The sequence below is a fragment of the Lissotriton vulgaris genome, chromosome 3_1 (assembly GCF_964263255.1).
Source record: "Lissotriton vulgaris chromosome 3_1, aLisVul1.2, whole genome shotgun sequence".
In the NCBI taxonomy this organism is placed as follows: domain Eukaryota; kingdom Metazoa; phylum Chordata; class Amphibia; order Caudata; family Salamandridae; genus Lissotriton; species Lissotriton vulgaris.
The window spans coordinates 1883861322-1883888780 of NC_141689.1; the positions used below are offsets into that span (position 1 = coordinate 1883861322).

Consider the following 27459-nt stretch of genomic DNA (forward strand, 5'->3'; position numbering starts at 1 on the left):
ACGATGGTGTTTGTTTCAATTAAATGGCTGTCCAGATATTATATATTTTTTAATACATGTAAACATGTATTTTTCCTTTTCAAACAGGCCTTCTCCGTGTAACTTCCCCTTCTTTTCTACAACAGGTTTTATTTTGCCTCTGTTGCTGAACCCTCTACTAGCGCCAAGAAACCGTACGGTGCACGCTGCGCTCTATAAATGTTTTAAATTGGAAATTGGAAATTGGAAGTTAATTAAACATCTTTTTGTAACAAATATGAGGCTGCATCTGTATTTTTCCATCACAATTTTCAGTTAAAAAAAAATGGGGAAACCCTTTTTGGGTAGCTGTCGCGCTTTAGAAGCCCAATAAATAAGTAAATTAATTAATTAATCTTATTCCAGTCCTTGCCACCTTTTGTGAGGCCCTCATTGTACCCCTGCCCCCTGCTTTCTGCTCTGTTTCTTTAGAAGTGCTTAGAGAAAGGCAAAAATAACCAGTTCATTCGCATTCCCACTTAGATTCGTGCCTTTTTTTTATTGTGACAGGGCCGTTCTTACTGGTAATTTCCAAACTGCTAATTTCAGTATTACCGGCATTTGATTGTTATTTTTGCTCATTTCTTGCGGTTACCTGACGTTTTGCACCGTTAAACATTTGACAGATTTTATTTGACCACCGATTATGTGATTTGTAAAAACATAGAAGGTATTACATTTGCTGAGTTATTTTGAGAATTTTGCTCATTTCGTTATTTTCTAAGTGGTGCAGAATGTCTTTTTAAAGTACATTTCTATTTCGGCAAATGTACACATGTACTAAAGAAGCCAAATATTTTTTTGCCTATAAAACTGATTCATACATAAAATGTCTACTTTTGTGGATTTTCTTTCCGCTCGTATTATGAAGGGTTATTATCGGAGGCATATAAGTATGTTATGAATCATTTTAACAAGCTATGGAAGTTCTATACTTAAAACCCTCTTGGTCTGATGCGTTCATTTACTGCACAGTTTCTAATGCGATGCAGTTTTGGGGTTTGTTTCAGTGCCATAATGAATGAAACGCTACAAGCGAAATGCAGCATTACATTTATGAAACAGAAGTAGCGGATGCTTTTAAAATGATAAACCTCCACTCTGCTCCAGCACGTTACCATTTGCTTCCTAGAATAAACAATCATTGGCTCAGCCAATAGATCTGGCTTTATTGTAGCAAAGTATGCATACACAGACATGCAAACATGGTGTAATGGTAGAGGTAGTGGTAATGGTGATCCTGGTAATGATTGTGGTAATTGTAGCGGCAAAGTTGGCGGTGTTGATTGTAATGTTCGTAGTGATGGGGGTTGTAATGATGGTGAAAATAGTAATGGTGGAAATTGCGGTTCTGTGGAGGGCATAGTTTTAATGGCGGTCCTGGTAATGATTGTGGTAATTGTAGTGCCAAAGTTTGTGTTGTTGTTTGTGTTGGTCGCAGTCATGTGGGTTGTAATGATGGTGAAAATAGTAATGGTGGAAATGGTGGTTCTGTGGAGGGCGTAGTGGTAATGGTGATAATGTGGAGTTTTGGAAAATGGTGGTGATATCTGTATTGGGGTAACGGTGGTGGTGACGACGGACTTGGTAGTGGTAATGCTGCTGATGTTAATGGTGGTTGTAGGTGTAATGCTATTAAAGTTGGTGGTGTAACTGACTCACACTCAAATCCTGACAAAACTATTAGAGAATCAAAGCAAGCTCTCCACAGGGGATAAAATACCAAATAGCCAATAGCATGAAACAAGAGAATAATTCTCCTCAGAGGGATCCAAAGCTGATTCGATGTCTTTTTTTTCCTAAAGAAATAACAACATGTCTTGCTGACAGCTACACTGTCAAGCCATCCCTAAAAAGTAAATAAATATACTGCTTATCTCAATACCTGAAAGCTACCTCTTGCAATTAACAAACACAGTAATTCAACGTAAGTCCATAATCATAGCTGGCCAAGTTCGGATATTTTCAGTTTTTATCATATTTCTTAAAAATATTGTTTTAATAAAACAATTTCAGCAAATTTTTGCGGCTATTATAATGTAGTTTTACAAATCTTCATTTTAACCCCTTATCTTTTTTCTTTTCCGTTGTGCGATTCTGAAACTGTGAATTTTGTTTTAAGAACTGGCCTAAGATCTATTCAAGCACTTTATCTTAAGTTCATAAAGATAAATTCAACAAAAGCGAGAACAAACATTTTCATATGAGAGAAAGCAAGGCCATTAGGGGAGAAAAATAGGCCTGAGACACGAACACCCCATTATCAATAGCAATGTTGTGGCCCCCAAGACGTATAGTTTCAAAATCCATGATACAGCGAGATTTATTTGCTGTAATTTCTTTGTAAACTCACTGCACCTAATAAGTCATATCACTGAGATGATTCAAAAATAGGTTATATGATGCTGTGTGAATTGTGGCAGTGCGCAAAATGCAACTCATGGGGTAACTAGAGTCCTATTCTTTAGGGCTTTCTTGTTCCGTTATCTTTGTCTTCTTCAATTTTGAGACAAAGGGGCATATTATCAAGAAGGGCGATCTTTGGAGCATGCACATAAGTCAAAACGATCTTTGGAGCATGCACGTAAGTCAAAAGGAATTCAAACCGCTAGTGAAAATAAGTACAAAAAAGCTGTCAATAGTGGAAGACAAGGCTCGCCTAGCAAATAGAAGTCAACGATGGTTGACCCTGCAATCCTATGCCCTGTTGATCCCACAGCAGTCACTAACTGTATCTTTCACTGCACGAACAAAACTAAAGTTCCTAAAATTGAGATTGGGAGTTATTAACCTGTTGGTTCATTTCCCGAAATGGAAAAGAGATCATGAACGAGAATTATGTCGACTCTGTGGGAATCACAAAGAAGACATAACGCATATCATATGCCTTTGTCCAAAATTGCTGGATGAAAGACGGTCCCTCCTGAAGCATCTTTGGAACATAAGCATGATCAGATAGTGTAGAGCAGCAGTTCTGGCCTGCTTTGATCCTAGGAACACCAAATTAAACTGTGCGTTAGTAAGGTTCATGGATCTTGCAGCAAAAAAACTTTGTGAGGGGCCCAAAGTCTGTGATCCTTCTACTACATAATGCGATGGCAAGCCCTATCGGTTGTGCCTTCCCATACTGGACTCCATTCAGACCCTTTCTTTTAACGCATCTTTTATTTTTTATTCACGCAAGTTCTTATTATTAAAAAAAAAAGAAGGGCGTTGATATTATTGCCTCTTTAGCGGCAGGAAACTGCCACTAAAGCATCGATAATGGGCTTGATAATATGTCCTTGAGAATTCCAATAGAAGCCTATGTTCACCTCAGATCATGGGCTTCTATGGGAACTCACAACGGCATATTATCAAGTCCATTATCGCTGCTTTAGAGGCAGTTTCCTGCCACTAAAGAGGTGATAATTTTACCTCAGTTTCTTGATAATATGCCCGAGTTATCTACATATCGATTCTTAGAAAGTACATAACAAGGCATGCCCTACATAAATGAAAATACAGGTTACACCTTCATCATTCTAATCATGTCTCATTTCAGGGTACATGTAGGAGAGTTTACTGCTCATTATTAATGTACAAAGATCATACTTTACACGTTTGTAGACACCCCTGCATAACATTAATTTGTCTCCCAAAACAGGGTAAACTTTTACATGTGACCTCTCAAGTGGACATGACTACTAGTTTAATATTTCTATCTTTGTACAACCCCTGTTATAGTTTTCTTTATATCATCCAAAAAATCCCTGTGCTCTCCAACTTCAGTGCCTTCTCCTGTTTTGAGCCCCTTCATTGCTGTCTGTAATTTTGGCCTTGCCTTTGCTCTGTGTAACTAATAGGCTTGTCCCATTTCGTAGTTTAGCTTTCAGATATGCATTTGGCAGGATGTAAACAGAAGATTCCCCGATGTGAAATCTCTTATTTCATTCAAGAGCAAATTAAAAAAATCCTGTTTCAAACTTACATTCATTTTCAACCTCAGGAATTCACATTAGTATATATTGTCTATTAGACATCTCAGGCAATCTCTTTGACCAAGTAGAACCAAATTAGGTTGTTTGCTGACGTCTTGTGGTGCATCCTAATACAGAAACATTCCCTACAATATGTATGCAGAGGTCATGAAAGTTTACCAATTGATTGCTTATATTACTGGTAAAATGAACGTTCAATGTGCAGTTATTGAGTAGTGGATATGTGCCTCCAATTGTACTAATAAAGCCCTCACAATTAAAAATAAATAATGTATGAATATCATTCAAAGAAGTACAATTTTAATAAATATTTCCATGGAATGGATCCATGTATGGTTCCTCTGCCAGTTTCACCTAAAGCGATTGGTATAGGAGAAAGCAAACACGGCATGCTCTTCTGTGCCTCAAATCTAGTAGTACACCTTGTCATCATTTGTGGAAACATTGCATTATAAGCTTATTCTTATCATGTTAATCAACATTCTGATATGTTCTTGATACTGGATGCTCCTGACTCTCAGGAAGAATCCTAGAGTTCTGTTCTCAGCCTCATACTCTATTAAGGTGTATTGTGAGGATAAGTCAGGGGTAGCCACGGTAGTCTCTTTTTTATAGCATCTTTTTTATAGCATCTCTGGAATCTATGAAATAAGAAATTAATATTAACTCTATGCTTTTTAAAGAACAATCAATGTATTACGTCATAAATTACACTAGTGAACCTTGCATATTAAGTTTTGAGTTGAAAGAGAGTTATGAGTTTTTGGAAGAAAGTAAAATAATTGATAATGTTGTTTTGTCAGTTTTCAGATAATTTAATTCCTCAGCAACCATGAGAGAAGAAAACTAGATTTCTAGTGTTTTTGAAATCGTTTACCTCGTACAAGATGTTGAACATGGTATTGAGCACAACATAGTTCAAATATCCTGCTGAGAACATGCATGAATCCAAGTCACAAAGCACTCCATTTCCCCTTTGTTAGATTGCTTTATTAACAGTCATGTGCCCACCTGCAAATTCTCAATTGTGCATCTTTGTTCAGGTGTGATAGTTTACTTTATTTTCTGTTTCCTTTACCATAGGTTGTGTATATTGTTCACTACTAGATGGTCTATCAGATCAACCACATTTTAGGTGGCCCCTGTCGATGTACTACAAAGACCGGTACCAAGAGTCTTATCCATAGCTGGTAAAATGTCACTGTATTCTTTAACTTTATTGGCTCGATAAATCAAAACGTTAAGTTCCTCAAGGTCCCTAATTGGCAGACACACACCCAATAATTTGAACTTGGCTGCATTCCCAGGAAACATTGTTAGAAATGGGAGTTTCTAGTTGGCAGTGGCTTGCACCCTGTCCAAGTAGGGACCCTTCCTTCTTGTCAGGGTAAGGTAATTCCATAGCCAAGATAACTCCTGCTCACCCCCTTGGTAGCTTGGCACGAGCAGTCAGGCTTATCTCAGAGGCAATGTGTAAAGCATTTGTACAAACACACAATAACTCAGTGAAAACACTACAAATGGACACCACCTCAGTTTAGAAATACAAATAACAAAAATGACAACAATCCAACATACACAAGCAAAGGTATCACTCTTTAAAGGTTCAAAACCTTTCAGTCCATAGCAAACATAGGATGTGCCACTTTTAGCACAAAGTATCTGGGATGCATCAAAATCAAAGACGAAAACAGGTACAGGGGAGGTGAGGTGCCAGAAAAGCAAAGCAAAGTGTCAGTTACTTACTCCCCGGGGAGGTGATGGGTCAATTCCTTCCTGCCAAGGGAGGTGATGCATTAGTTCCTTACTGTAGCACAGGGGGGTGAGGCGTTGGTTCCTTACTGTGAGGTGAGGCGAAGCATCAGTTCCTTACTGTGAGGGGAGGTAAAATGTCAAGTTCCAGATATGTGGCATCAGTTTCTTACTGCTGGGCAACGTCGATGAAGACTTGCCGCAGAGGTGCAATGCATGGAAAATCTGGGTGTGCTAAGGGCAATGCAGGGGCTGCAAAACAACCACTGCGTGGATTTTCCCAGCGATGAGCAGTTGATGGGTCGTATCTTCAGCAACATAGCAGCGCCTGCATTGGATTCGGAGCGGGTGTCTCAGATGTCGGAGACACGGTATTCGGGCTGTGGCGATCTTGGAGCAGCTCGGCAGGCGCAGCATCAGTTCTTCGGCGACAATGCATTGGAATTTCAACCACACAGCAAGCTTGTGGCCAGTAAAAGAAATGCTGAAGACTGGTGCGCGTATTTTCTTCTCTTCTTGCAGCTTCTAGCATACTGACCCGCCTTGTCTTGCCCTGACTGGGCTCCAGACAAACTACAGGGGAGTTGGGACAGCTTTATGTGAGGACAGGCACAGCCCTATTCAGGTGCCATTGACAACTACCACCACTTCTCTAGCTCAGAAAGGCCCATCAACATGACAATGGGCCATCAGGATATGCAGGGCACACCTCAGCTCCCTTTGTGTGACTGTCTAGAGTGAATTCACCAACAGCCCAACTGTAAGTCTAACCCAGACATGGGTGGATTCCACAGGCAGGCAGAGGCACAGAATGGTACAGAAAGAAAATGTCTACTTTTTAAAAGTGGCATTTTCAAACACACAATTTTAAAACCATCTTCACAGAAAGATTTGTTTTTAAATTCTGAGTTCTCGGAACCCAAACTCCAAATCTCTGTCTCTTCCCAATTGCAAGTTACACTTGTAAGATGTTAAAAAGGCATCTCCAATGATAACGTATGGGGGAGCTAGTCCTTGCAATAGTGAAAAACGAAATTGGCAGTATTTCATTATCAGGACATATAAAACACACTAGCACATGCCCTACCTTTCACATACACTGCACCCACCCTTCACATGGGGCTACCTTGGGCCTACCTTAGGGGTGCCTTACATGTAGAAAAAGAGATGTTTTAGGCCAGGCAATTGCCTGTTCGATACAGCAGTTTAAAATTGCACTTACAGACACTGCAGTGGCAAGTCTGAAATATGGTCACAGGGCTAATCATGTGGGAGCACAATCAGCGCTGCCGGTCCACTAGTAGCATTTGAATTACGGACCTTGGGCACACACAGTGCTCTTTACTAGGGTCTTACCAGTAAATCAAATATACCATTCACGGATAACCAATCACAGCCATCATTTACACATGGAGGGCTTGCACTTTAATACTGAGGTGCAGGGGTAAAGTGCCCAGAGATCAAAAACCAGCAAAAACGAAATTCAACACACAGCCAATAACAGGAGGACAGCAGTAAAAACAGACAGGGGTCTAACAGGTCTAACATCGGGGCATTACAAAAATGATTACATGAATACAATTTCCCAGAGTTATACAGATCCACTTCTTTATGTTCACAAAAAATCCTGTGTAAAGACAAGTTCAGGTCTTTCTCTGACGCATTAATATCTGACAAGTTAATCATGATCAAATTATCACTGCTAACATTTAAGAGTTCTGTAGTGATGATCCCCTGCATGATCGAGTGTCTCTTTATGATGGGAGATCTGTAATCCGGTAGATATTCAGTGTTTAATGTACCCACTGGTACCTCTTCCCCTCCTTGTCCCTGTTACCTTTTCCTTAAGGGCAGCCCTTCCATGTCCATCATTGTGGTGTTCCACAGGAATTGTGGTGGAGCAGACACAGCAAGCCTAGGGAAAAAATGATCTTTTTAGATAAATTATCCTTAATATCTGATGTATTCACAACTGGTTGTGTTACTGTGGAAAGTACATAATTTTTGTTTTCTGAATTTGCTAGATTCATATCTGCCTAACTAAAATATTCTTGAAAAAGGGTAAATGCAACCCTCATATTCTTTTTAATCTTGAATGATTTCTTTTCATTGAAATTTGGACCATAACTTGATTCCTTCATAGATTCTATGAGTAAGTTTGTTTTCCTCAGTCATTGCCATGAACATTTGATGACTAGGATTTGTTTATCCTAATAAAGGTTGTTAATGAAACTTGAAGTTGTAGTTTAATGCTAAGTTTAATTCAATTCAGTGTTTTAATATCGGTAGAGGACAAAGGTTCCCATGGGAGTTAAAATGGCATACAGCACTTTCGAATCCCTGTTTATTTTCATGCCCCATTGACAAATCTGGATGAAACTTGGCATGCCATACCAATTAGAAAAAATATTTTTTGGGATGAACAGGCCCACTCGGCCGTTCATCTTTCTGTGGTCGATAAAATGAGTACCATTGAGTTGGGTAACAATATCATCTGTTATTCAGTGCCAGCATGCCCTTGGGTGAATCTGCACTTTATAAATACACGTTATGTTATGCAGTAATCCCCAATTAATCAATTCAATTCAATTTTAATATGATCTGGAACTTCTAAGAGTTCCACATAAAGAGATATACTCTAAATACAATTCTCTGGTTCTACAAATCATCCAAACCTATAATAACAGTTAAAGAAATGAAAATACATAGAAAACCATATATATATTTTTTTTAAACAATGCAAGGTACTAACAGTTTGCTACAACTAAGTTTGCAAATATGCAATTGTTACACCAATTTCACCATTATACTCAAATATAGGTATGTCAGTTTCGGTCAAACTATATCCCTAAATACCCTAAAAAACTATGACTTAGTTAGCATCTTAAAATTCTATTTCCAGTATGATGCATATACAGAATATGATGTAAAATTTTCCTTATACATGCGAATACATGTGGGCGCAAGAAGATCATTTAAAGTGTGAACGCAAAAAACATCCTGCGACAATTTCTTTTAAAATTAGTAAAACATCGAGCTCGAACAAACCCCATGGGTGAAAACTACAAGCAGTACCCTAAAAGATGCACAATGCATTCATTGGGCAGTACTGTGTACATAGCAGCATACATGATATCAAAGTGCAGGTGTGAAAGGACTGTGCAAATTCCATTCATCCATTGAGCATTTATAGAACCGGGTAACAAGTAAAATATAATTCAAAGTATACCATGATGTCTTCAAATGTTTAATGTGAGGACCCTGAAATTTTAATTATAATATGTGATAAATGTTGTATACCGTGTACCCTCTTTAACATACCACAGGCTACTTCTTCCCATTAGTTCTTGTCTTAAATATATTTTAAAATTGTTTAAAAAAATATACATTTTAAAACACACTTCTTCAGAGGGGGAGGGGGTTGGGCAAAAAAATGTTCCGGGCCTCTTTGGCTGTAGCAATGTTATATTTTAAAAACAATGGCTTCAATAAGCGACGTCATAACAGTTGTAATAGGGAACACACAAATAAAACATGATTTAAATCCTGTATAATATACCCAACTTCCGCATAGCTGGCAGAGTCTGTCAGGCCTGGCTAATCCCTCCCATGCTCCAGTTATAATTTGTATGGGTAGTTGATTCATCTGTAACAAAAGGATAGTTCTACGTACTCCGTGCGGGAGATTCCATACAACATACGGTTGAGGTTGTTTAGACATACTTCTCTCAGCTATTACATCATTACTGGAATGACCTAAACATAGAGCAGTATCTCTCTTACGACTGACTTCATAAATGGTTTTCTTAATTAGCGTTTTCAGAGCATGTTTTGGTAAAGAGCCTATGCTGCTACGCAGTCATCTCCAATTAATCAGATTATTTTACAGAGAGAACAAGCAATCAGTTGATATCTGCTTAAAGATTACTTACAAAATCTAGAGAAAGAAAGTGTGGTTTAGTCTATTTTACCACTGAGAGCTCTTGGAGGAAAACTAATAAAAATTGTATTGCTGCCTAAGTACTCATTTTAAATAGATAGACCTAAATGTACATCAGCTTCCCCTTACTTATAGAAGGACATTACTAGGATCATGAGTTGAGATGATTGTCCTAATTAAGTATAAACCTATATTAATTGTTTGTCTTTCACATTTTATAAATATACTTGCCAGGATATTGAAAGTTGGCAAGGGCCTCCGTTTTAGAATTTGCTGACAATGGGATCTGACAAGTGTGATAGCTTCATTTCTGAAAGCTTATTTGAAGATCTATGTATGAGGTGTGGCTAACTGATGACCATGGGTGTAGTGAGAACGTCTATAAATATTCAACATATCACTTGAGAATTATGGACAATTTTCTCATTCGACTTGTGGCTCAAATGATAAAATGTCCAAAAGTATTCTGTTGTGACTGTTAAATTCATGTTAGTCATCTTATTGAATAATTAAATTAAATTTTGCAATTTGGAAAATAAAGTTTTTAATTGAATATTTTGCCACACACCATCAGATATTCTTTGCAGTGTGTATTTGAAGGCACACTTTGAAACAAATAGTGATTTTTGTTAAGTGATATTTCAAGTGTTTTAACATATCCTCCAGGTATTCCACAATTAACGATCTTATTTTAAGACATACATAGACCAACCTCCCATCACATACACCTGCCACAGGTTGTGTACTTTATGTGAAATCTAAATAACTGCTCCATAAGCAATAAAATGTGTTTTTCTGATATATGGGTACATACAAGAAACTGCTCATTCCCTATGTCAGACATTTTGATCAGATATTCCAAACCATCATTTTCAACGGAGAGGCATTCTAAATTTAAGTGTCTAATGTAGTCCATTACAATGTTAAAACTGCCCCACCAAGCAAGTCCTGCTCACATTTTCATATTTTATTATGCCAATGTGGCTGCCACTCTGTCTAAGAAAAACATCTTTTGAAAGAGGAACGGATTTGCCAAACATGTATTTAAATTGTTTTATTCCTACTTATAACTATTTCAGATATATATTCATCTTGCTTCACATTTTTACTCTTTGGTTGAAATCAGCAGACAGAGAACAAATGTGTTAAGTAATATTCTGTATTATCCAGTAGTGGCTCCTGGTGGGAGTGCTGAGGGTGGTCGGGCGGGCGGGGGAGGGGCAGGGTAGGGGTAGTAAACCACGGAATACGGCCAAACGGAGGTAAGTACATTAATAAATAAATAAAACGAGTTTCGTTGCGCACGCTGCAATGCCAAAGGGCGATGCAGCGTGCACAATGTAATTCATTTTGTTTATTTATTTATGTACTTACCTCGATCCTGCTGTATTCCGTGGTTTACTACCCCCACCCTGCCCCTACCTCGCCCCGCCTCACGGCCCGCAGCACTCCCACCAGGGGCTGCTACTGGTATTACTCAAGGTCTAGCAGTACATTTATTTATCACAATAGACTTCTGTCAACTTCTTATAAAAATATAGTTTGTTTTTATTTAATTTAAACTGTTTTCTTGTCTTATTAAAAGTCCCATATAACATTGTGTAAAAAAACCTGTCTTTCTAATGCAATATTGGTCGAGATTAATTTCTTTGAATGTTTGGTTGTTTGTGTAATATTTACATGAAGCCTATTTGTGTATTAAAGACTGACCACAAAACATCTCTATTGAACATATTTATGTTTATAATCCTAATATTAATTTATTATGGACTGTTAAAATATTGAGTGAAGTTTTAAAGACTTGTTGCACAATATAATTTTCTATTTGTGGTTGGTCAGCTCTGAGAATATATTTCCTCTTATCAGGAATATTAGTGGAGTGTGGAGTAAGTGACACTTAAAAAAGGCCTCCGTGCCCCTGGCAGTCAGTTTGCACTAGCAATTTAGCAGTTAAATATATACATATTTCCTATGCATAAAAGTCATTTTCTGAATCCAATGTGATTAGAGATGTGCACAGATAGACTGAAAGGTAATTCCAAGTAGTTGAATCTACAACAAAAGACCCTGTCACCTTTGTGTTTCCTTTGAAAATATTGAATTCATATGTGAACCTGAATATATGAATGCATTTCAATCTTGTATTGTGAGCTTGTTTCTTTGTAAAACGTGAGTTATCCTATATATGCATGGTAAACAATGCACACTGTTCTCAACATAATATGAGCCACAAAAGTGAGTCAATGAAGGCCACAAACCAAAAGACTTGCCAGGCAAATTGTGCACCTCCATCACTAATATTTCAGCACAGTTTTTGGTCACTTAAAGGGATCGGGCTGCATTGAAACATGCATGCTATGAGGGAACATTGGGGGAGCATGGAGTAGTTCCCTGCAACTCTATCTGCTCTCCGGATACCCCTATCTATTATTCTCAAAGTGGACATTGTCTGGCACAAACAGCATCCGTGCTGTCCGCCTTGATAGGATAGAATATGATCAATAGTTTGTAACTTATATTGCTTTTGCAAACCAGTGATACATGGACTTGTGCATCAACATGAAAAGGGAAGGGGAAGCCACTTTGAGACATTATCCACCATGTGATTCAAAATGAGCCATAAAGTGCACTGTACAAGTCGGAAAGATGTTTTTTACTCACAAAGTGCTTCATGTAAATGCAGATGCTTGCCATGTCAATTTCCCTTTTATCGCACCTATGATACACATTGCTATTAAATATAGGTTAGATGTGAGAACAGCATTCTACACTATCGTTTATGCTTCTGGCATGGGTAAAACGTCAGTGTTAGGTATGTCCCACTGATCTTTGCAAGAACATACTGGGGTGATTGGGTAAAAATGTGTGCATACGCATCAGATGTTTTTTCAAGAATGAGGCATTCTTGATCTCTGATATTGAAATAATGTCCATATATTGCTTTAATAAAATGGTCGATAGCATCTTTTGACATCATTGATCAAACTTTATTGTTGGTCCCTGGGACAATCCAGAGCAAATATATTACATTTAGTGCATGATTAGATTCAGTTTGTAATGTGATTGCCACATGCCTTGCAAAAATAATACTAAAGTGTATATCTTACTTGTATACTCTGGAAGCTATGTGTGAAGTACTCAATTATTTCTGTGGCATCCTTGTACACTATATCCCATACCATAGAACTCCCCTGAAGTCAGGTGCCAGGTTATCTTGTAGGAAGTATGGAAATTACATATCACACAACGGAAATACTGTCTCTATCCCGGAGGAATTTGCTTTAGCAAAACATAAGTAATGGACAAAATGGGTTGGCAAAATCACCCCCGGCTACAACCAGAAGGTGCCTCATGATCTTGCATTGTCTCTTCATTCTTAATTATTTGTGCAGCCCTCTCTTGCTCCACAATGTGCTTGTCCTATAAATGTTTGTTGATTGTTGATTCAGTGGCTTACGGTATATATTTGTGCTTAAAGTAAACATTTGTGCTATTCACACCACCAATCCAGTTGAGTCAGAAAGAGCTTTTAGGAAAAATTTTGTTTTGGACGATAATTTCAGATAAAATAAATATACATGGTCCTTCTTCTCAGTATGCATGTGTGTTCTTAAATGTTACCATTGACTCATTTATACAGAATCAAATGTATACCAGTTGCTTCATTCCCATTCATCCATCTATTTTCACAATCTTTGTATAAATTAGTTTTTAGTGATTCTGGATAGGAAAATCCTGAAATGCTTGGGCAATGTTAACCATCATCAGCAAATATGTGAATAATCATGCAGGCTGTAATTGTGAAGCTATTAAGTAAGAATATGCAGCAGTAACATTTTTCACACAGTTTTCAAACGAATACTGAGATCAAATACTTTATTTAGAGTTTGGCAGATGCAGCACTTCGACCAAATGTGGCAGGTATTCCGTAGGTTGGATTGCACATGCCCTAGACTATAATGTACTTTTAATATGGAGGACAGAACATTTGCCATCTTTGTAATGCAGTGTCTTGTCCACCTAACACTAAGGAAGGCTCAAGTCCTAAAGCCCCTCAAAAGTGCCGCCAGGTATAGTACAGCTCAAAGTGAGAGAGTCAAGGTACTTCCATTCATTAATGAAAATGAAATGCTGTGGAGGATACAGTTGGACATATTTCACTAAGATAGCTGAAAATGTTCTTATTTACATATCATGGAAGGGTACTGGGTGAGCTCAAACACAATAATACTGTAATAGATCAGTAATTTGTGCACTAATCCTTAGAGAACATAGATAACCCTTATGCTGTCATTGTTTAATGAACACGGAAGGAAACCTTCAAGATGCCAAACAAATCTGAAGCAATAGTGATGAGGACATGGTTTAGCTACAGGATCATCAGGAGTCACGAGCCAGGCCAAGATGAGCATCTTCTATGCTAATCAAGATGATAGGACTGCCTTGTAATCAAATGGATCTTTAAATTCTCCTTTGAGGTACACAGGGACACATCCTACCGACTGAAATATGACCTGGTTCTCCTATCACCAAGTAAGGTAATATTAGAAGGCCTTCTCCAGCACTGCAAGTGCTCGACCTCGGACCTGGGGAACCCGGTTCGAGTCTGGTAATGTCGCTAAACCTCCTGTGATTCTGGGCAAATCACTTAATCTCCCCGTGCCTAACAAAAAAATTAAAATGAATGTGTGTCCTTGTGTAACGTAACCGGTGCTATGTAAAGCGCTCTGATACCCGGTTCGGTTTGGGTCTAGTTCGCGCTATATAAAACTCTGCAAAAAAAAAAAAAGTGTAAAAAATAACAGATAGATTCCATACACAAAACTCGATGGCTGAACCTATGTTTTTTCCTGAGGAAAGATGGACACATATAGACTCCTCGGCCTTGAGTGTTCTGGAAATAGCGTGACAGGTACGCATAGGGTTATAGCTGGGGGTGGTTTTCTTTTTCATAACTTCCCACCACCTCACAAACGAAGCCACGGTTTCTAATTGATAAACAGCCGTGTCTGATGACGATTGAATCCGCCCATACAATGCTAGAACACATTTCCAGTGCTCAGAGAACCATCTTAAAAGCGGGATTTGCAGCACATTGAAAATTCATGGCACATTCTGATCAATTATAGCCAGACTGGTCCTTGTTCCCATAGCAACACTGAAGGGAGAATGGGAAAGGGATGAGGAACTGAAACACAGCCTGAATGCAAGTGTGGGAACGAAGGGCCTTTCAGGCAGCTTTCGGCGCCTCTTATGATCGGAAGAGCAGAGAAGGAAGGAAGCAAGCGGATTGTTCATTATCACAGCAACTGGTTACATCAAGTGAAAATTATTTTTAGCTACTAGTTATCGTCTGTATCCCATTATTTTGCGAAATTATTCTGATTCAGAACACTAAGCAGCCTTATTTGAAGTGCTGCTGCAACCAAACTATGGGGGGCATTAATATGGCGGACGGACCTGCGTCGTCCGCTACCCCCGAGGTGGAGGGACCGCCCGCAAGGGCAGCGGCGGTCCCTCCATGCCAATTAGATGTGACCGCCACCCTGGCGGTCACATCCGGTATCTTTAACATTGCGGTGGGTGCTGCTTCAATCAGCACCCGCCGCGATGTTAAAAATGCATGCATTGCATTTGCATGCAGAAAGCGGCAGGCACTGCACGCTGCCTACCGTTTTGGGCATGCAAATGCAGGGGGGGGTACCTATGCACCCCCACCCCCCCTTCACCCTGGGAGCCCGCAAGCGCCCCCCAGAAGCAAAGGTCCCCATGCGTTTCCACGGCGGAAAAACCGCCACGGAAAAGCATGTTTACACCTGCTTTTTCGCCACCAAATAGCAGGCTACACCCCGCGGATCAGTGGCGGACGGACCTGCCGTCCGCCGCTGATCCTACGGCCACCCATATCTGGCGGGTGGTGTTTACAGGGACCGCGGCGGTGAAAAGAGGCTTGATCACATGGCAAACTGCAAGCCAAGAAGCAGACTATTTAAAGTGACAGTGCGAAGCAGCAGATAATAGACATGGAAAAAGTACTGTGCAAATATGCGTCAATGTGACCAATAAATAAATAAATAAATATTGTATCACATTTTTTAAGACAACATGTATAGCAGCAAACCTAAAAAAAGAGAGTATCATATTAAAATTTTTTAAAAAAAACATATTTTTTTGTTTTAAATTGATTTGCATAGTAATAAATCACAGGTGGTAGCATATTCAGAAAATTTCCTGTAAGCCACTGCTAACATCATAAATAGGAAAATAATCTAATCTGCCCTTACAATATTTTATGTAGGGTGAAACTGATCCACCACGGTCCCACTGTCCTTTGCAAACAAATTGCTAGCACAATATAAATCTCAACTTAAGAAAACATTATCATGTCAACATTATCTGATACAATTCTTTAACTGGGTTAATTCCAAACGCATAAAACCCAAGTGGGCCATCCAGTAAATAACTGTCTGCTCAATGAATTAAAGTGCCAACAGTGATTTACGAAGTGCAATAATAAAGTGCAAAAAGTGCAAGACAAAACAGATCATTTAAAAAACAAATTTGTGTATCAATTACTTAATGCTCATATAGCCACATATTTCTACTAAAATCAGCTAAAACCATTCAGTTAATATCTCTATGCGGACAGGTTAAACTATTCTTAAGAATCCTAGATGCAGGTATAAAGATCTTCCCTGTCATTCAATCCATTAGGATTTTTTGTATTCAGCTCCAATATATATCTAGTCTCAAGGAGACAGAGTTTGGCCTCTCGGTACCCTCCTCTCCTTGATACTTCTACTGTATCAATAACAAAATACTGGAGCTGATCAGGACTGCCTAGATGTTTGGCTTCAAAATGCCTGGCAACCGGATAAGTCTGTTCATGTCCCACAATAGCCCGTATGTGTTGGAGTATCCGCTTGTGGGCGGGCAGTCGAGTACTGCCCACATATTTCAACCCACATGGACACTCCAACACATATATGGCATAATCTGTCCTACAGGTCAACCTCTTGGTGATGGCAATTGGTTCCTGCCAAAAGGGACTACTGTAATGTGTCCTATTGCTACCATAGCAGCAGGCTTTGCATTGGGGGCATGTTTTAAAACCCTTGCTGAGAGACAACCAAGTGGTAGATAGTTGAGGCTACAAGGTGTTCTTTACTAGCGCTCCAGCCATGAAGGGTGATCTACAAAACGTGAGCAATGGTTTATTCCTCACTTTATGTCAAATAATTGGATCACTTTGGACAAGGTTCCAATTTTTGTACAAGATCTTTCTCAGTTCCCCTTGCTGATGATTGTCGGTCAGTATAATATGAAAGGGTACTTCAGGGACCTTATCCACAGCTAGATCAACCCTTGCCTTAGCTCTATCCTTCGGAACCATAGCATCCTGTCTTGTAATAGACTTGGTCCGTTGAATTGCTTTGAGTAGGCTTGTGTTTGAATAGCCTCTGGCTAAAAAACGTAATCTACTTGCCTCTTGCGCAGCTGCGCATTCTACCTCTGTGCTGCAAATCCTTCTGATCCGAAGCATTTCCCTGAAGGGAATGCTCCGGATCAGATGTGCTGGATGATGGCTACTAACATCCAATACTGTGTTGCCAGCACTAGGTTTCCTGTACAATCTGGTTCTAAGGCTGTCATTCTCAACATATACCTCTACATCTAAAAAAAATATAGACCTGGAACTGATATTGGAGGTAAAATTCAAATTGATGCTGTTCTTATTGATTAGCTCTACAAAAGCCATGGCACTTTCAAGAGTGCCCCTCCAAACAAGGAACAAATCATCTATATAACGCAGGTACAGCAAAATATTGTTGGTGGGAATTTCCTGGTGTTGTCCAAAAAGGACCTGCTCCTCCCACAGCCCGACGTGTAAACACGCGTAGCTGGGGGAGAAGCAGGCCCCCATCGCCACACCTCTGACCTGCTGGTAGAAGGCACCGTTAAAGATGAAGAAATTTTATTCCAGGCACATCTTTGTCATGTCCAGTAACATCCTGTTGTGAGCCGCTGAACTGGAGGGGCATTTGTTAAGATAAAATTCCATGGCTTTCAATCCGTCACAGTGTCTTATGGAGGTATATAGGGTCGATACGTCAAGAGTCATCAATAACATGTTTGGACCCCAGGAAAACCGCTCCACTTTGCACAAGAAATCGAAAGAATCCTTTACATAGGAGTCTAAAGACTTGACAAAATCTTGAAGGAAGAAGTCAATATACTTTGACACATTCTCCATCGAACTGTCAATAGCAGAGATAATGGGCCGATAATGAGCCGACCAGGTGGTATGTCGGCCCCCTTGTGAATTTTGGGAATTAGAAAGAAGGACGGGATCACCGGATGTTCCTTTTTCAAGTTGCGAAATTCGTCCTCCGATAGTAGTTTCTGATATTGATCCACCCATGCTGTTTTAACAATTTGAATGTTGCTTCTACGATAGCATGTAGAGTCACCTAGATGGATTTCTGCCTCTGTCAGGTACATCTTCGAGGGCCACAAGACTACATTTCCGCCCTTATCAGCCTGCTTCACGATTATGTTATGGTTGATTTCTAGCTTGCTGATAAGTTGTTTGTAGCATCTGTTCTGTTTACTGATGCAAAACTTTTTTTTGTTGATGGCGGTATACAATTTCTTTACATCTTGTACTACTATTTCCTAGAAATTATCTAAGTTGTCATGTACCATGACTGGCTGAAATGTAGATTTGGGTTTAAAGGGTGTAGTATATTGACTACTAGGAGCATGGAACATACTTTTCCCAATTCGACCAGACCCTTGTCAGTTTTGTAATTCCCAAATTTCTTCAAAAATGTTCTGGTCTTCACTATTGGCCCTTACTGGGCTTTGCATAACTTCAAGTTGATTTTTTTTTTTTAGGTTGTGTATGGAAGAATTTGTTTAATTTCAATTTACGGGTAAATCTGTAAATGTCCATCCTTGTATCTGCATAGTTCATATTGCAGGGCGGGCAATATGATAGCCCCAAATTAAGGACAGCTGTCTCCCCTGTAGTTAGCTTTAGGTCTGTAAGATTAATTACTGATTTTGGCTCGGTTTTTTCGCAGTCTTTTTTTAAACCGATTCCAATGACCTTGTTTCCCCGGTTTGCCTCCATTTATGTTTCCGGGCGTGGCATTTCCTCCGTTCGCTCCGTTTGAAGTTAGCCCTTTGTCTCTTGCTCCAGTAGGTTTGTGTGACCTCAGAGTTTCTCGGTGATCCTGGCATAGGCAGTTGACTTCTTGCACCAGGGATAATTTTGTAAACCCCAGATTTGAATCTCTTATTGGGTCCGCTTCCGGGTCACTTTCCGCAGCCGAGCTGAGGTCCGAGAATGAAGCTGACGGCACATTGGTTTCATTAGTTGTATGCTGGGCAGTTCTATTGCCTCTTGCCCTGGCTTTAACAGCTTCATATCTACGAGCAAATGTGAAGACCTGCCCATTTTGGTAATCTATCCGGTCTCTTTCAAATTTAAAAGCTTTTCTCTTTTTTATGACCTCTTCCTCTTTACTGAGTCTTCTCATCATGTCAGTCCTCATCTTTGTATTTGATCGGTAATTTCCAATTTAGTCAGCTCCTGCTCCAGGGTATCGATCTCTCCTTGCAATTTGATGCGGTCACTTTCCGCATATTTGACCAAAATATGTAATAGTTTGCCTGAGGACTCCAGATTTGCCTCCGTCCAGGGAAGACATGGCTTGGCAGTTTGGGCTGGACTGTTCTCATGAGGCACAGGGTCAGACTGATTGGCATATAGCCATGTCTGAACTGGGGTGGCAGAGTGGGCTAAAGAACGTTGATGGATTAAACCCAGATCGTTTGACTGGGTGTGAGTGTTTGATTGATTCAGATGCTCCGTCTATCACCACACCCTTTTGTACCGCTTTTGGCCGCCATAAGTGTGGCAGGGTATGCTCAGACGTGAGTCCCTTGCTCACTTTGCCACTGGATTCGAGCAAGCCGGGCTGAAGACGGCTGGAATGCCAGAAACAGGTCCTCGGAAGCTTGTTTTCGGTCCAGGGAAGACATGGCTTGGCAGTTCGGGCTGGACTGTTCCCATGAGGCACAGGATCAGACTGATTTGCATATAGCCATGTCTGAACTGGGGTGGCAGAGTGGGCTAAAGAACGGTGATGGATTAAACCCAGATCTTTTGACTGGGTGTGAGTGTTTGATTGATTCAGATGTTCCGTCCATCACCACCCCCTTTTGTACCGCTTTTGGCTGCCATAAGTGTGGCAGGGTATGCTCAGACGTGAGTCCCTTGCTCACTTTGCCACTGGTTTCAAGCAAGCCGGACTGAAGACGGCTGGAATGCCAGAAACCGGTCCTCGGAAGCTTGTTTCCGGTCCAGGGAAGACATAGTTTGGCAGTTCGGGCTGGACTGTTCCCATGAGGCACAGGGTCAGACTGATTTGAAAATAGCCATGTCTGAACTGGGGTGGCAGAGTGGGCTAAAGAACAGTGATGGATTAAACCCAGATCTTTTGGCTCGGTGTGAGTGTTTGATTGATTAAGATGCTCCGTCCATCACCACCCCCTTTTGTACCGCTTTTGGTCGCCATAAGTGTGGCAGGGTATGCTCAGACGTGAGTCCCTTGCTCACTTTGCCACTGGATTCAAGCAAGCCGGGCTGAATACGGCTGGAATGCCAGAAACCGGCCCTTGGAAGCTTGTTTCCGGTCCAGGGAAGACATGGCTTGGCAGTTCGGGCTGGACTGTTCCCATGAGGCACAGGGTCAGACTGATTTGCATATAGCCATGTCTGAACTGGGGTGGCAGAGTGGGATAAAGAACGGTGATGGATTAAACCCAGATCTTTTGATTGGGTGTGAGTGTTTGATTGATTCAGATGCTCCGTCCATCACCACCCCATTTTGTACCGCGTATGTTCTGCACTGGGCAGGATTCCTTTGGTGGTAGAGCTCTGCCACATTGTGAGGCATCTCTCCATTCAGATGACATCGGTTGAGGAAGTGGTCTTTGAGCTGGCTTTTGAAGTTTACGAAGGAGGGATTAGTCCTGATACGGACTGGTAAGGAGTTCCACATTTTGGGTGCATTTCCCGAGAAGGAGCGAAACAGAGTTTTTTGTTTGCAAGTTTTTGATGGAATGAGAAGAGTGTTGGTACTTCTGAGGTTCCTCGTTTGTCCTGCCTTCTTGAGTTTGGAAGCCAGGTAAGCCGCTTTACTGGTGTGAAGAGCTTTATGTGTGAGGCAATCAGTTTTGAAGTTGGCACGTTTTTTGATTGGGACCCATTTTAGTTTTCTCAGAGAGGAGAAATATGGTCGTATTTCTTTACTCCAGTGATCATCCTGGCAGCTGCATTTAGAGTTGCTCAGAGGGGAGCTACGTGAGATTGTGCCGTGCCCGTGAATGTTGCAATCCCGTAGTCCAATCTGGACAGAACCAAGGATTGTGTGGCCAGTTTAAGGTCATTGTGGGGAATGAAGGGTTTTATTTTGTTGAGTAATTTTCAGGCTCAAGAATACGCTCTTCGCTGAGTTCTTGATATGTTTGTCCATGTTTACGCTTGGGTCCAGAGTGATTCCTAGGGATTTTACAGAGTCTGCCAGGGTAAGATTTCAATTAAAAGCATCAATGGTTTTTAGCCATTCTGTGACTAGGGGGTCTGCTCCTTGTTGGATATGAAAATAATTTCTGTTTTGTCTTTGTTGAGCTTTAGGTGGTTGTGGGATAGCCAGTGTTGGACTTCTCGTAGAGTGAGGTTTCATTTTTGATTGTCTCCAATTGAAGATGTTTCTAGGTAAACGTGGGTATCATCTGCTTAGAGGTAAAAGGGGATGTTGGCTTTTTTTAATATGGAGGTGAGGGGCTCCATGTAGATGTTAAACAGTGATGGGGAGAGAACTGATCCTTGTGGGACTCCTCTGCATATGTAAAGAAGGTCAGACGTGAAGTTGTTAATTTTTATTCTTTGGGAGTGGTTCTGGAGGAAGAAGGTAAACAATTGTTAGACTACCTCGTCTGCACCACTTCTTTCTTGGAGTACATTTATGAGCAGAGTGTGGTCAACCGTATCAAAGGCTGCTGATAGGTCAAGGAGTATGAGTAGGCAGCCACGGTCTGCATCGGGTGAATTGTAGACATCATCTATGACATCCAGGATCGCTGTCTCTGTGCTGCAACCTTTTCTGAAGCCTGATTGGTGAGTATCTAGAAGGTTGTTGCTGTCAATATGTTGGTTAAGGTGGAGGAGGACGCATCTTTCTAGGATTTTGAATATGAGAGGGAGATTGGAGACCGGCCTGAAGATGTTGGGGTTGTTAGGGTCAGAGCCTGTTTTTTTTAATAATGGCGTGACTTGGCCGATTTTTAGACAGTCTGGCATGTTTCCAGTACTCAGGGAGCTATTTATAATCTTGGCCCAGAGAGGAGCTAGGGTGAGGTTGAGCTTTTTAGCCAGTTGAGCGGGGATATGGCCAGTTACGTGTGAGGAAGGTTTGGATCTGATAATCATTTTCATGATGTCTGTTTCGAAGATGGGGCTCAAAGTCTCCCTGCTGCTTGGAGGGTGCAGAGCGGGGTTGTTTCCTTCGTTGCTAGGAAGTGGGTTTTCGTTGGCTGACAGGAGGTGGTCATCAAGGGAGCTTTCAATCTTGGTAATGTTATCATGAAAGAAATTGGCAAAGGTCTTCTTTGGAAGCCTGTATGGTTGATGTAGGAGGCTTGGCTGTTTGTTGTTTTATGAGATAGAAGAGTTCTCTGGGACGGTTTTTGGCGTTGTCTAGTGCACTAAGGATGAAGGTAGATTTTTCGTTCTTAATATGTTTTTTATATTTCCTGGGTTCTGTTTTGAGTTGGTCCAGGTGGGTTGATCCACCAGAGTCTTTCTGCAGCTCTGAGATGTCTTCTTTCAGAGTTTAGTTTAGTTTAGTTTAGGTCTGTATTGAACCAGGCTCTCGATGGGTTGGTTCTGACTCTTTTTTGCTTCAAGGGGGCTACTTGGTCTAGTATGGTTGCTATTGTTGTATTGTAGTGTAAAGTGAGCTCAGTTGTAGATAGGTAATTCGTGTAGGGGGGGAAAGTAGTGTTGCTACAGTTTCTTCCAGGTCAGCAAGGGGAATCTGTCTTAGATTTCTTGCCCAATGAAGGGCATCCTGTGGACGTGGAAGGCAGTGAGTCAAATGGTTAATGTGAAATAGGTTGAGGTGGTGGTCTGACCAGTCGACAGGAAGGATGTGGTCTATAGTAACTGTATCTTCCTGAGTTATAATGGTGTTTAGGATTGAGCATCTATTGTGCCTTTGCTCTGTGCGGTGTTGGATCAGGTTATTCTTGAGAAGTAGTTTGTTTGGGGATTGGATCAGCATGTTATTTTCATTATTTCAATGTAGGTTGAGGTCCCATAGTATTATGTTGTTGGAGTCTAAGAGTGAGCAGTGAGTTATCAGGTCGGGAAGGTGTTCTCCGAAAGAGGGAATGTTGCCTGGCAGATGATAGATGGTATACGACTTTCAGAGTTTAATGTGTCTTTAACAATGCATTTGCTTTTCTATTTAATTTGCATGATATTTGGTGAAGTAGACAGTCACAAATGCAGCGGGCCTGAATCACAAATGTACATTTACACATGTAGGCTTATTCACATATAAATTCAACACTACACCTAGATTTTTCTATTCATCACTTCTGAGTGTAGATTTACACATAAGTGTAGAGTTACATGTTTCCACCCTTTAGTTGAGTGTCCTACAACAGGTTTTATGAAGGTAAAGTTACTACTGGTAACTCTTCACACATAGGTGGATATCTATGCAACTGTGTGGAGATCTCCATATGCAAAAGTATGAGGTAAAATATTATTGTTTATTAGTCAGTAAATCTTTATTCGGTTTGAAAAAAAATGTAATCATAAAAGCACACAGTATAAGGATGCGTATTTAAAAATATTTTCCTACATGAATTAAGTTAATTTCCCAACTGTGATCACATATTTGTTTCAAAAGGTAACAAATCAATAAGATTCTGCCAGTTACTCAAATGTTTTTTCTTATAAGACATGTCACATATATGTAATAACAGTTTTACATATCCCATCATTTAATCTGGACAAAAACCTAAAAGCTTCCTGATAACAGTACAACTTCTCTCTCAGAAGTAATGGCTTTAAAAAACGCTTCAATGCAATGAAAAATTTACAAAAAGTGCCAAATGCATAATTGATTGGGTTGATCTCTAATCACATGGGCAAAAGCAGCCGTCCTGTTTCCAGCACCCCAATGCAACTAAGTTGTGGACTATACTTCATTTAAAATTAGTAAGACTTTATCTATTGGTAACCAGTGTTAAATATAATTGCATTCCTATGTGATTATAAATTGATATGTAACTCCAAAGGTATATTTTATCAAAAATCTTGCTGGATTCTGTCCTGAGTTTGCATAGCAATAATGCACTCCTTGAGTTCTCTTTCAGAAAACAGAATGATGGTCTCCAGGGTCTTCCAGGAGCCATCATTTAGATTACATATACTCTTCAGCATAACCCTGATATTTGCAAGCCAAGGTATTTTAAGCATGTGATCCAAAGTTGAACAATCTCTAAGGATTGTTCTACTATGTGCAATTTAAGGTTTGGTCCATATTGAGTGTCATAAGGTCAAAGGTTTAGAGTATGCTGCATCTGATATATAAGGGAAGCCAAGCTCTTTGTGAATTACTGTTTCATTACTTAAAGCACTGAACTAATTGAAAGAGCCCACCCACCTACACCATGCAGCGCTGCTGAGATTGATTTTGCACAATGATGGACCAACATTTCTTTTATGGTATCCATTTTAGTAGCAACGTTAAATATCTCCTCCATAGTTCTCCCCATGTTGTTGTACCTGACTTTCCTGAGTGCACCAACTGTCATTCAAAGACAATTGTAAACCTAGATAGCAAAACTTCTAAATATTTGTTAAGTGACTCCCTTTAATGTAAAATAGATACGTCTTTAGTCTCTTCTACCATAACTCCTAGTGAATGTTTTCTTTGAATTTATCTTCAGATCTTGCAGGAATTTTGAGAAAGCATTTATAAGATTCTGAAGGCCTCCACAACGGGTCACCTCGGGAGAGGAGGAGTTTCTTGTATATACAGCTCCCTAACTAACAATGGTCCGACTTCACTTGACCCATTGAGAACTAAATAGGAGTCATGGTTGGGCACTCTGGAGGAGGAGGATTGGAGGAATGCTCTGATGGCACCCAAGACTATCCCGGTCTCAGCTAGACTTTGCATGGTCCAGCTTTACTACCTGCACGCCTCCTATCGAACCTCTGCCCGCCTACACAGAGCAGGCCTAATTCCACACTCACATGCACAAGATGCAATGCTGAATTTGCAGATTTCTTCTACATGGTATGGTCCTGTCCACATATAGCCTCTTACTGGGCTGCTCTGGAACAGAACTCACAGGGGTGATGGGGTGGGAGGTCCCGCACACCCCCTAAACATTTTACTAGGTGTCACTGATGGGTTAGATGGCTCAATCAATCAATCAATCAAGGCATTTGTACAGCGCACTACTCACCCAGAGGGTCTCAAGGCGCTAGGGGAGGGGGGGTCCGCTACTGCTCGAACAGCCAGGTCTTGAGTTGTTTCCTGAAGGCGAGGTGGTCCTGGGTCTGGCGGAGGTGGGTCGGGAGGGAGTTCCATGTCTTGGCGGCGAGGTAGGAGAAGGACCGTCCTCCTGTGGTGGCTCTTCGGATGCGGGGGATGGTGACGAGGGCGTGGCCGGTCGATCGAAGCTGGCGTTTGGGAGCTTAGAAGTTGAGGCGGCTGTTGAGATATCCTGGGCCTTGGTTGTGTAGGGCTTTGTGTGCGTGGGTGAGGAGACGGAAGGTGATTCTCTTGTTGACCGGGAGCCAGTGCAGGTCTCTCAGGTGTCCGGAGATGTGGCTGCGACGGGGGATGTCCAGGATGAGCCGTGCTGAGGTGTTCTGGATCTGCTGGAGTCTCTTCTGGAGTTTGGCGGTGGTTCCGGCGTAGAGGGAGTTGCCGTAGTCCAGCCGGCTGGTGACGAGGGCCTGGGTAACCGTCTTCCTGGTCTCGGTGGGGATCCACCAGAAGATCTTACGTAGCATGCGCAGGATGTTGAAGCACAACGAGGAGACGGCGTTGACTTGTCTGGTCATGGAGAGGGAGGAGTCCAGGATGAAGCCCAGGTTGCGTGCGTGGTCTGTTTGTTGGGGTGCGCTGCCTAGGGCGGGGGGCCACCAGGAGTCGTCCCAGGCGGAGGGTGAGGATCCCAGGATGAGGACTTCCGTCTTGTCCGAGTTCAGTTTCAGGTGACTGTTCTTCATCCATTCGGCTACCTCTTTCATCCCTTCGTGAAGGTTGGCTCTGGCGGTGGCGGGGTCGTTGGTGAGGGAGAGGATCAGCTGGGTGTCGTCGGCATAGGAGATGATGTTGAGGTAGTGCTGGCGTGCGATGTCTGCGAGGGGGCTCATGTAGACGTTGAAGAGGGTTGGACTGAGCGAGGCCCCTTGAGGAACGTCGCAGATGACTTCGGTGGCTTCAGATCTGAACGGGGGGAGGCGGACTCTCTGTGTCCTTCCGGCGAGGAAGGAGATGATCCATTCCAGTGCCTTCTCCTGGAGTCCGACGTTGCTGAGTCGCTGCACTAGTGTACGGTGGCAGACAGTGTCGAAGGCCGCGGAGAGGTCTAGGAGGATGAGGGCCGCTGTTTCTCCGTTGTCAAGCAGGGCTCGGATGTCATCGGTGGCTGCGATCAGGGCGGTCTCGGTGCTGTGGTTGGCTCGGAAGCCAGACTGCGAGAGGTCGAGGGATCCGTTCGTCTCAAAGACGGCGGCCATCTGCTTGTTGACGGTCTTCTCGATGACTTTTGCAGGGAACGGGAGCAGCGAGATGCGGCGGTAGTTCTTGAGGTCGGCGGGGTCGGCTGATGGCTTCTTTAGTAGAGCGCTGAGTTCGGCGTGCTTCCAGCTCTCCGGGAAGGTCGCGGTGTCAAAGGAGGTGTTAATGATGTCCCGCAGGTGGGGTGCGATGACAACATCGGCCTTGTTGAAGACGTGGTGAGGGCAGGGGTCGGTCGGAGATCCAGAGTGGATGGAGTTCATCGTGTGGAGGGTATCTTCGGTGCTGATCGGGGTCCAGGCGCGGAAGGTGGTGGTGGGGGGCGGTGGTTCGGTCGTGGCGTGCGTCGGTTGAGTGCTGAAGCTGTTGTGTATGTCCGCGATCTTGTTGTGGAAGTAGGAGGCGAGGGAGTTGCAGAGGTCTTGCGAAGGGGCGGTGTCGTTGTTTCCGGCGTTGGGGTTGGAGAGCTCTTTGACGATGTTCAAGAGTTCCTTGCTGTTGTGTGCGTGGTTGTCCAGTCGTTCCTCAAGAGCAGATAAAAATGCTTCTAGGGACTGCCCTTGTAGTGGCCAAGTGAGATATCACAATGACATGGAGGAATCCCACCCCGCCCACAATAACTAAATGGCGCAGAGCAGTGGGCTGGTGCGCCGAACAAGAGCTACCACTTTATGAGGCCAGGGGTTGTTCAGTCAAACTCTGAAAGGTCTGAGGTAAATGATTGGGATTGCAAGACTAATCAACTTCCTTGTACTCCCAAGTCTCATTCTATATGTCCCGCTGAGGATGAAGAAGCGACAATGTTTGTGCCACAAAATTGATTTACTCGACAAATGTCATATGTTGTGGTGCTGCTGAGCACGCTGTACTGTTTGTATTTATGTTTTACTCACCATCTCTTCACAAAATCAATAAAATTGAC

The 27459-nt window shown here is 41.7% G+C and overlaps 1 protein-coding gene across 6 annotated transcripts in view; it reads left to right on the forward strand.

Moving 5' to 3' along the window:
* Window positions 1-27459, forward strand: part of GRIA2 (glutamate ionotropic receptor AMPA type subunit 2) — a 531232-nt gene that overhangs the window by 15876 nt on the left and 487897 nt on the right. The window lies entirely within an intron of this gene.